The sequence below is a fragment of the Amblyomma maculatum genome, chromosome 8, assembly GCF_055883805.1.
Source record: "Amblyomma maculatum isolate TAMU_Amacu chromosome 8, ASM5588380v1, whole genome shotgun sequence".
Lineage (NCBI taxonomy): Eukaryota > Metazoa > Arthropoda > Arachnida > Ixodida > Ixodidae > Amblyomma > Amblyomma maculatum.
In genome coordinates this window covers 129,279,953-129,290,728 of record NC_139351.1, presented here as the reverse complement: position 1 = coordinate 129,290,728, position 10,776 = coordinate 129,279,953, and the positions used below count along the sequence as shown (strand labels likewise).

Below are 10,776 nucleotides of genomic sequence, written 5' to 3'. Positions count from 1 at the left end.
TAATGGACTTCTTGAGGCATTTTTAAAAGTTAATGCCATTGCTTACATTTTCCCATCCTCATTTTACTGCTGCTTCTGTTGTGCATTTATGCTGTACTCTTGTGAACAATAAATCATTTACTATGAAATATGGCTACTTGATGGATTCCTTCTGTAAAAAACATTGCAGCACGAAGTAAATGGATGTCTTGTCCTATCAGTATCCTGGTTTAGTCCAGTTTATAGGGTTCAATCTGTCAAAGCGTTTCAGGCTATGGGAGATGCCATTGCCCCGATGGAGCACATTGGAAATTCTGACCACCTGGAGTTCATTAGCATGCACTGACATTGCATAGTACACAGGTGCCATGCTTCTTGCCTCCATCAAAAAGCAGCTGACATGGTCAGGATGGAGATGACTTAAAGAAATCCAATGACATTCCTCATGACATCCCCAAGGAAAGTCGCTCTTTCCACAGGATATGCTTCAGTGTCCCTAGTGTGTTAACAGGGACACATGGAACATGCTGTGATGATTCTTGCAAAAACAAAATTAGTCTATTAAAAGGGAGCCTGCTATATTTTATGTCATATTTTATGACATTGGGTATATAATAGTAATCACAAAATGCACCATGAAATGAATATGAAGGCTGCGCTCTGAGCAGTAGAGCATATATATGGCTTCTCAATATTTGCATCAATCTTCAAATAAGAAGGTTGGAGCAACTGTTGTAGAATTTCCATTGTTTGAGTTGACATAGTTGGGGAGCTTTTTGTAGATTTTACCGTTTTGACGTTCGACCTCATTTTATGTGGAAAATGAGCTCTGTGCTCTTGCTTTATCCATTTTTAACATACTACATACATGATAAACTCTGTGTCTCGTTTGAAAACGGTTTAGAAAGAGTGTGATTTCCTATCTTGTGGTATTCAAATTGGTAACTTTACACCGAACCTGAAAAGCTCTGTTTCGATGTGCTGCTGGTTACAAAATATTTTACTTCCAAAGAATAATATAATCTTGACAGGCTGCGACCGTGCAGTTTCTGTGACGCCATAGAGGCGGCGATGTTTTTATTCTGCGGAGAGAGAAAAAAAAAAAAAGAGGCTGCCGCTCTAGCAGACGCCGGAGGGTACGGGAGTAACCACCAGCTGCAGCTGGGAGCATGCGTCATTTGTATGTCATTAGTGCGTCAGAGCTTCTGAATGATGATGATAAGCAATTTTTAGCGCCCCCGTGTGAAGGCAGCGCCAAGTTTTTTTCTCGCGGCTGCGTATATCCGATCCCAACAAACGGATGCGGCGCGAGGGGGAAAACGAAGATGGAGAGGGAGAAGAGGCCGTCGGCTGGCTGTTACGAGCTGCGGCCGGCACCCCCATTCCACGCTATAGCGACCCGTGGGCCTCGGCGCGTATATCCGATCCCAACAAACGGATGCGGCGCGAGGGGGAAAACGAAGATGGAGAGGGAGAAGAGGCCTTCGGCTGGCTGTTACGAGCTGCGGCCGGCACCCCCATTCCGCGCTAGCGACTCAAGGCATGGGCCTCGGCGCTCGTGTTGTAGCAGCGTGCGATGTGCGTTGTCGCGTGGATGTGTGTGTGCGCTCTTGTGCTATACTTGTGCCGCGAGTCTTCTTCAAAGACCGCATGAGGCTAGTCGTCTTGTCTTGCCCCGGATGAACTAAATGCTATTTGTGCATTGATTCAATCGCTGACGCTCGGTCGCTCCACGAAGCCCTTCGTGGCTCAGACGCAGGTTTGTTACATACCGCTTACATGCAAATCGGCCCCGAAATGCGATCTATTTTATGAGGGAACGCAAGCCTTGTATTTCCGCAAGATCCCTTGTGCTGACTGCTAGAGTTTGTTCTAGTAACGTTGCTGCTAGCCGTTGGATGTGCGTGCGTGATGTGCCGCGAGACTACCCCAAAGACTGCATGAGGCTAGTGCTCTAGTGGCTAGTCTTGCCACGAATCAATTAAATGCGGTTTATTTGTGCACGTTTTCGATCGCTGGTGCACGGCCGCGTCATGAAACCCGTCGTGGCTCTCAGTGCAGGTTTGTGTTACATATCGATAACATGCAAATCGGCTCCGAAATGCTATCGCACGCTTTGTATTTCGGTGAGAACCCCACCTAAACCGTCCGGTGAAGCAAAGGCCTGCTTTAAAAAAAAAAAAAAAAAAAAAAAAAAGCGACCGTCCGTAGCTGTGCTTCAACCCCAAAAGCTGATACATTACTTTTACGAGTGCCTCTACTGCGTGCAAACACCTTCCGCCGTGCATGTAGTGAAAATGATTTGTGTATTTTGCAAGTGGCTTTAAACAGCTCGTGCAGCTGTTGCTTAGGTATTGCAGCAATGTGGCACTGTTCAAAGCTATCTTGTTTGCTTCTTAGTTTCGCAGGGTAGTAGATAAGAGTGAAAGGGTGCTCACAGTGTCATAAATGGCAATATATCATCAACAAAACCTGCAGATGTCGCCCTTCAACAATTTTCCTTCTAAAGATTTACTTTCAGATTAAAACAAGCATTCATTGAATATCCATGCTCAGGTGGAAATTGCCACCACCAGCTGCTGCCTCTGAATACACTTTCTTTCCTTCAACATCAGGGTTAAAAGCCAGGGCAATCGCAAGTTTCGTTTCTTTTTCACTTATTTGGTCAGTAAAGAAAGTGTTGTTCCTCCTTCGGTGTGGGATATGGTGTTTAACTTCCATAAGTGATATAGAAAAACTGCCTATAAGAGACGTCATAGTGGACAGCTCTGCATTAATGCCATTGATTTGAGGTTCTTCGTGTGCAGTGACATTGCAAGTGTGTCTTGCATTTCACCTTCATTGATATGTAACGACCACTATGGCTGGAACTGAACCCAGGTCCTCGGCCTAGCATGTCTTAATATGAGTACTATTTTCTTTTGCAAATGCAATCCTTAGAAATGCAGTTTGTTGATTGCAGACAGCAGCAGAAACAAAGCCTAGCACAAACACAGACTAGAAATCACTTTTTTCACTGGTACACACTATGTTACTTTATCTGTGTCAATGTGATGTGGGCATTAACAAAATCAGCCTTGCATGTTACACACATTTGCAAAAATGTTTTTTTTTTCTTGCGAACAAAGTGGTAAATGTTTAATAATAATTTATTGGTACAATATATTAATCCATTTATTTCTGCTACCAGCCCGAAGTGCAATGTCTGGTGAAGGTATGTGTCTAATACTGATCAGTTAAGCGAGGCAAAATGCATGAAACAAAGTCTATTACTGTTTTCACATAGAGGAGAAGTAATTCATTTGTAGTCAGTGTGCACGAAGCAAGAAAAGTATTAACTTTGGCATGTTTTAACCTTGACAGTGTATTCCCTTGCAGCATACTTGCGCTCTTGCTGCCCATGCAGTCATGAGGGAGCTGCACTAGTTGCTACTGTTATCATATGGGCAAACTGTCCCGATGAACTAAAATGCTGGCAGAGGTATGTCGCTGTAGGTCGCTGTATGTGAGCAATTCTTCCATTTCAAGTTCCTCGGCATTAGGTCTCACCGCTCGGCCGACAAAACCTCGAGCGTGTTGATGAGCAGCCTCATTGCCTCGGTACCCTGAGTGGGCAGGCGTCCATACGAGTTCTATCTCTCTGTCGAGTCTGATATCCGCGAGGTTGTTTCTGGCAGTATTTGATATTCTGCTACGCGAGAAGTTACGTATGGCAGTTTTTGAATCAGTGACAATTATCTCCGCATCTGCTGTAGCGATGGCTAAAGCGATTGCGGCTTCTTCCTCCTGGTCCGAGTAGCGGACTTTGACCGAAGCAGCTGATACGCATTTACTTACTGTACTGCTTAATTACAAAGATAGCAACGGCACCGTCAGCCATATAGTAATACAAGGCGTTGGTATACACCACCCCATCGTGATTTCGGTATTTTCTGTTTAGGGCCCTAGCTCTAGCTTTCCTCCTGCCTTCATGGAAGGAGGGATGCATGTTTTTGGGCACAGGTTTGGAGATAATTTTGTCGCCAGCTCCTCTTGGTAGTGGTCCTAGTGGTTGGCTAGTGGTTCGGCATTAATTCTCATGCGCTTGAGAATTTGTCTGCCTGCTTTAGAGTTTGTTAGTCTTTGTAGCTGCAATCAGCTCCTCTACATTGTTGTGTATCCCAAGTGAGAGAAGTTTTTCGGTTGCAGTGTTTCTGGGTAGACCTAGCCCAGCCTTGTAGGTGCTTCTAATGAGTGTCTAATTTCTCCTTGTCAGATTGAATGAGGCGGAGATAAGGGACAGAGTATGTGAATCGACTTAGTACAAAGGCATGGATAAGACGACAAATGTCAGCCTCTTTCTTTCCGTTACTCTGTGTATCAGTCTAGTGATTTATTGCACACTCATTTCCAGCCTGTTGATAGTAACATTGCTCTTCCTATTGATCTGGATGTAGAGCCCGAGCACTCCAATAGTATCGACTGTGGGTATGGGTAGTCCGTGCAGGCAGACTTTTATCTCTACTTTGTCTTGCGTTTTCCTTCTCACTGCTAGTAGTTCAGACTTATGTTGTGAGCATTTCAGCCCAATCTGGTTAGTGTATGACTGGACTACATTCACTGCTTCTTGAAGCGTTTCCTCTATGTGAGCGTCCGAACCTTTTGCTACCCACAAGGTGACATCGTCAGTATATAGGGAGTGTTGAAGATCTTGGATTTCTTCAAGTTTGGGAGGCAGACTTATCATTGCTAGGTTGAACAAGAAGGGAGAGAGGACTGATCCTTGCGGGGTTCCTCTGTCTCCTATTGCTATTTTGTCCGATGCAAGTCCTGCGATACTTAGCTCTGCCCGCAGTCCTTCCCGAGAGAAAGGAAGGAATGTAATTAAAGGTTTTGTTCCCTGCGTTTATGTTGGCGAGGGTTTGGAGAATGGCTTCATGAGAGACATTGTCGAAGGCTTTTTCCAGATCCAAGGCAAAAATCGCTTTGGTTTCGGTTTTGTTAGGGGGATCTATCACTTCTGCATGCAACTGAAGCATTACGTCCTGAGTAGAGAGTTGAGTTTTGAAGCCAATCATTGAGCTGGGCAGAAGGTCATTCTCTTCTGCGTAGTTCTAAAGCCTTTTTAGAATAACATGTTCCATAAGTTTACCTAAGCACGACGTAAGAGAGATGGGCCTTAAGTTCTCTATGCTTAGTCTCTTTTTGTGTTTAGGAATAAAGACAACCTTCACGTGTTTCCACATCTGCGAAAGTTCACCTTTGTTCCAATATTCATTCATTAAGTCGTTAATAGCTGAGAGGTAGTATGTAAATGGCGAATTGCGGCCCAAATTTCCGCTTCCGCGATCTCTCTGTCGAAGTCTTCATTAGGAACCCCTTTGTACTCATAGGTAGCATTGGGGTTGCTACCGGTATTGAGATATCTGCTTCGGAGTTCGCTTAGCAGATCTGCATCTGTACTTGGGTATTCTTATATGATTTGATTCATAATAGCATAATAATAACATATTAGCAGCGAAATGGCTGAACACAATCACTATAATATTTGACTTTTGCTGTGCCTTGGTTGTATAGTCCTTCCCCCTAGCAATAGCAACACACTTTCACCACTAGTGCAGTCGTCGGCACGTCCACAATGCTGAAGAGGTGTGCTGCGGAGCGAACAAAGTGAAATTTTGTCTGGGCTGCTCTATTAGTGGTAAAGTGTAGCTGTCAGTGCAAGTAGTATGCCTATGCACCTTCAGTATAGCGCCATCATTGTTCCTAGAATTGGGCCCCTGCTCAAAAATTTCATTTTCTTTGTGCGACAGGTTGGTGTTCGAGCACTCCGGGCAGACTTGCTGACGTCTGTACATCAGTCTGTACATCAAAAGTTGCTGGTTTACCTCGTGCCCCCCACAGTACCAACCTTGTGCCATTGAATTTCTAGCTGCTTCCTAGAATAAAAAAATCATCAACTGCTGTTCACTGACTAGTTTAGTCAACAGATGCACCAGTCACAGTTAGCGTGCTGCCACCAGTGAAAACTGAATCAAAATGTGTGAAGTAGGACTGAGCTCATTTCTAAGCGTTATTTTAAATGTAAATTCTTTCAGTTCCATCATGTAATGAGTTACAGGACAAAAAGCAAAACGTCTTTTAATGCACACTGTATTAGGAACAAAAGTGTTCCTGTGACACAAACAGCCAGAGGTTAATAAAGCCATTCGGAGCTGCCTAGCTGTGTCATCGTGCGGAAGAGCTAGACTTTTTTCTATGGCTACAGTGGAGAATATGATGGGCTTTCGAGTTTTTCCTCCTCAGCTAATTATATCTCTCATTTTTTTTGTTTACACCTTAGTGAATTTACGTCCTACGAGAACTGCAGATTGCAAACTTTTTATGGCTGCAACATGCAACAACAATGGCTTTGCAAAATGAGTACATTTCTCACACCTTACAAAAGTTTAAACACCTAATCTTTTCGGCACAATGAAAAACATACTTCTAAGGTAATCATTCCATGAAATTTTTGTTAGAAATGCTGTAGAAAAGTTTTTACCAAGAATATTTTCATCAGTTGATGTTACTGATGTCTTTTGTTTGTATGAAGAAGCTGGAAACCATGATAAATGAGCAAAATGTCAATCACAGGCGGGCAAAAAGGATGTATTGAAAGCTAATATAAAAAGAAAGCTCTGCTGCCAGACATTCATTTTTTTTTTACAGAAGAGAATAATATATATATGAGTTCCCGCACCCAGCCGTTATGGCACTTTGACAAACGCCTAAGTCTATGCAAGCATTAAATGACCATGGTCGCCATTGCAGCCAAGAAATGCAAAACATTGTGGTTCCACAGAGTGACAGAAGCTAGACGCACTTCACTGGCGAAGTGAAGGGAGCATTTATAATCAGCAGAGTGATGGCCGGAGAGTGCATAAACTAAAATAGAACATGAACACTCGTGAAAGAAATAGAAAAAATCATGTGCACTCTAATACTTCACCGAGATGTGGCCATATGGTGGGATGCACCGGTAATGGCAAGGTTTCACAGCAATGTAACACTCTAGCTCATTTGATAAGATTTTCAGTGATAAATAAATCCTTTTGCTTCCTGTACTGCTTCCTCAATTGCAAGGCAAGAGCTTGCCATTTCCATCATAATTTATGGCACATTTTGGTCTGTTAGTCTCTTGAATGTGAATGTGAAGAAACCACCTACACATATTTCCGCCACTTTGTGATTCTGCCAAAAACAAATTCCGATAAATGAAGATTACAATCAGTTCGTTACTGCGTTTAAGATAGTTAGTGTATAGTGAGAACTCGGTATTTTTCTGTATTCCTACCCAAGCATGCTTCGTGAATGTGCGGACAAACCCAATCATTATCCGAAAATTATCTGCATCAACTCAGCTGCGTTTTCAACTGTTGAGGACAGTATAAAAAAAAAATTCGGAGTGAGAAAAGCATAACAGAGAGATTGCTGGCAACACTCCCAGGCTTTCCACATTAGGTGTACTGTAGATGCAAGATGTGTAGTGCTGAATGACCCTATAATTTGTCTCTTGTGCTTGATTGTACAAGTGCAAAACTAAAGGAAGTGCGAGTTGCTTTAAGGTCACTCATAAGGCAAAGCCACTTGCCTATGTCGCAAGGAACCCATCACAGAAAGAGCACAATACAGGAGCCTCGAGGCACAACATACACTGACACGTGACCAAGAGAAGATGGTTCGTACTTATCGTGTTAATACAGTTCTTTACAGCTTTTGCTTAACAAAACTTTTCAGAGTTGTATATAATTCCTCATTAAAAACTACCTAGCACTAGTTCTAAGGAAAGTTCACACTTTTACAGCCATCTTCTACAAAATATAACTTGCCAGTACAATAATCTCAAAGCAGTGCACAAAACAGCTTTTGATAACTGCATTTCCTGAATGCAATTTCAGCGATTTCAGAGAAAGTTGCACATTCCCTGCAGTATAATGTCAGTGCACGTTAAAGAACCCCAGGTGGTCGAAATTTCCGGAGTCCTCCACTACGGCGTCTCTCATAGCCTGAGTTGCTTTGGGATGTTAAACCCCACAAACCAACCAAACCAACCAACCTTTAACAGTGGCTCTGGCTAGAACCCTTTGGTGCTCCTAGAGGAGGACTAAAGGGTTTTGGTACAGCTGCTACTCTCACCACTCAATCGCATTCCAAGTGGCACTTGTGGTATTAGACCTATTGCCGCATTGGTTGGGGGTGACCCTTGTGAGCAATCTCAATATTCGGCTATGCACAACCGAATTAGTATACTCGGACGAACAAGGTTTAACAGCCACTGCTGTAGCTTTGGATCTCTCTATTTACATATAGTTGCCGTCTCTCCTACTTCCACCGTAATCTTTCAGGTAAAAAACGATTAAAGTAATAATTTTCCATTGAATATCCTGTGAAACAACAATAATAAAAATTTCCATATGCTTTACTTGATTTCAACCACTTTTGGCTTTTTTCATATGCATGTCGTCACGAGCCATTCATTTTCCTACACTTGTCTGTGCACGAAAGGAATAAAGTTGTTATAAAACAGCTGCATGGAAACCACAACAAAGAAGGAACAAATAGATGAAAGCAAAGCTGCATACATTTTTGTGATAATGAACGAACTAGTTCAGCTCAATTAAAAGAACAATGAAAAGGTATTTGCTGTGGCTAGAAAAGGTGCACTAACGATTAGTATTTCATCACTCATTTCCACGACACAAATTTTTAAGCTGGTTTTACTAACACAGATGGAGGTAAAAAATAATGCCCCTCCTTTCCCTTCAACTCGACACATGCCGATGAGAAAAGTAAAGAAAATGTCACAACCATTCCCCACTGTGGCCCATTTTGCCTGCATCATTTGGTCCCAGATGGCCAAGTTTATGTCAGTAGGGGGCAGCTAAGAGTAGGCCGCGAGATGATGTCCAAATAGACTGCGAAAAGCAATTTTGAGAAATTTGTAAATTAAAGGGGGTATGCAGAGACATTTAAAATTTGACTTGAATACCAACAAAAAAAAATCCTAGAAGTGTACTGCATTACAATGACAATAATTACCTTTATAGGTTCCTTTTAGCATATTTCCTCAAAAATAAAAAAAAAATCAAACCTTAAAAAAAACGCAAGAAAAGAGAAAAAAACTGGAAGACATCAGCCCTAATGCGATAGTTTTAATGGCTTCCCCTGCAGATCCTCATTACTTTACAACTCACTGAATTTGTGACACTATCATCCCACACCTACTCATTAGCTTATACTCGTGAGCTAGCACATTACGTGAAACACCAACAGCCATAGCTAAAAAGACCTGCTTCAACCAAGAACGTGCCTGCATGGCATAGGAGTAATGTGCTTGACTCGTTATCTGTTTCATGCCTGTTTAGTACGGATGAATTACTCAAGCAGTTTCTAAATGGGCATAACAGGTTCAACTAGTCTAGGCTACACAGGTGTGGGCCTGCTGTGTTGCAGCTAGAGAAGAGATGCCATGTAACATCAGTTGTCTGCTCTGTGTGAGGAGGGAGACAATGGCTGCCAACCACTCTACTCGGCGCACGGCACTCGGTTGGGGCTCCCAGCTGGCTGCTCCGATCGATGAGGATACGATGCATCGGTGTTGTAGCTTGCGCTATCAATGGGAGATTCTTGTTACAGTATAGAAGGCTTCCGGTGAGTCCGATTCTCATTTCCCCCTCCACCTCAAAGAAGCTGCTTGAGTCAGGAGTTCCAAGTCGGCCATGTCTTGTGGCTTCGTGGCGACAGACAACCTGCTGACCAGTCAGTGCACGGCTTCTCACCTGCCAACTGCTACCTGCCAGAGGCATGCCCATGATTTTTCGCTCACATCAATATTGCTGCTGTTGCTGGATTTTCTGGAAAACGAAGTCTTTAAGCTATCATATCAAAACAATGCCGCAGAAGCTAAATGCTACTTGGGCTCGAGGCAAGGCTGGCATTATGCAAAAAGGAACAGGGGCCGAATACATTGTAGGCTGAAGACCTCAGGAGCGAAGGACGAGACAGCTGATAAGGATCTAGACTAGAACAGACCAGCCAACTGTGGTTTCAAGTGCCACTGCCAGCCGGCGTCTTTTTTCATTTTTCCAGCGGCCATGCTTTGGCCGCAGTCTTTGCGCAGCCAGGGGAAGGCGCTACACCATGAAACTGTTTGATTTGGAACTGGCTCGCTTTGCCGCAATGTCATTTTGACATTGGCATAGGTGAGCAAACATTTTGGTAGGACAAAAAGGCAACAGCAGCCAATCGGCCATCGAGCGAGCTTTATTCTGCACTCACGAGAAGGTACCACTCAACTGAATTCGCGTGGGAAGCCTGTAAAACTTTTAAAATTTAAAATTTAATTTTAAAAACAAAATTTTTGCAGTGTTTTGCAGAAAATTTGCTGTCAGCGTTATGGAATGTGTCAGCATCATGAGCGAAAAATCACATGCCATTGCCAGAAAAAAATATGCATCTCAGTGCAAAAAACACAGGAAGAAGAAAGGAGACAGACGCAGGGCAAATGCTTCAAAGGATGCAGGACGAAGCGTTCATCCTGCGCCTGTCTCCTTCCTTCATCCTGTGTTTTTGTACCCGCAGTCATCATACCAATACCAACTAGCCCGTCTTTCCACTTTAACTTTGTCAGAAAGTAGTTGGCAGCTGTCATGGCCGGGCGCTTACTGGGTATCAGGTTGTCTTTATGGCAGAAGATTATACGGCATGGCCACTTTGGCAAGTGCTGCAAACTCAGACTTTGCCTTTGAGATAAGAGGGTGAGATCGGAATCCAGCC

At 43.3% G+C, this 10,776-nt stretch overlaps 1 protein-coding gene and 1 long non-coding RNA gene across 4 annotated transcripts in view; one reads left to right on the top strand and one right to left on the bottom strand.

Moving 5' to 3' along the window:
• LOC146182554 (terminal uridylyltransferase 7-like) overlaps positions 1-10,776 on the bottom strand; it is a 257,608-nt gene that overhangs the window by 95,631 nt on the left and 151,201 nt on the right. The gene's annotated exons all lie outside the window — the stretch shown is intronic.
• On the top strand, positions 1,456-5,922 carry LOC146182559 (uncharacterized). The gene is made up of 2 exons (XR_014700358.1): positions 1,456-1,738; positions 5,772-5,922. It is a non-coding gene; the product is annotated as an uncharacterized LOC146182559 (long non-coding RNA).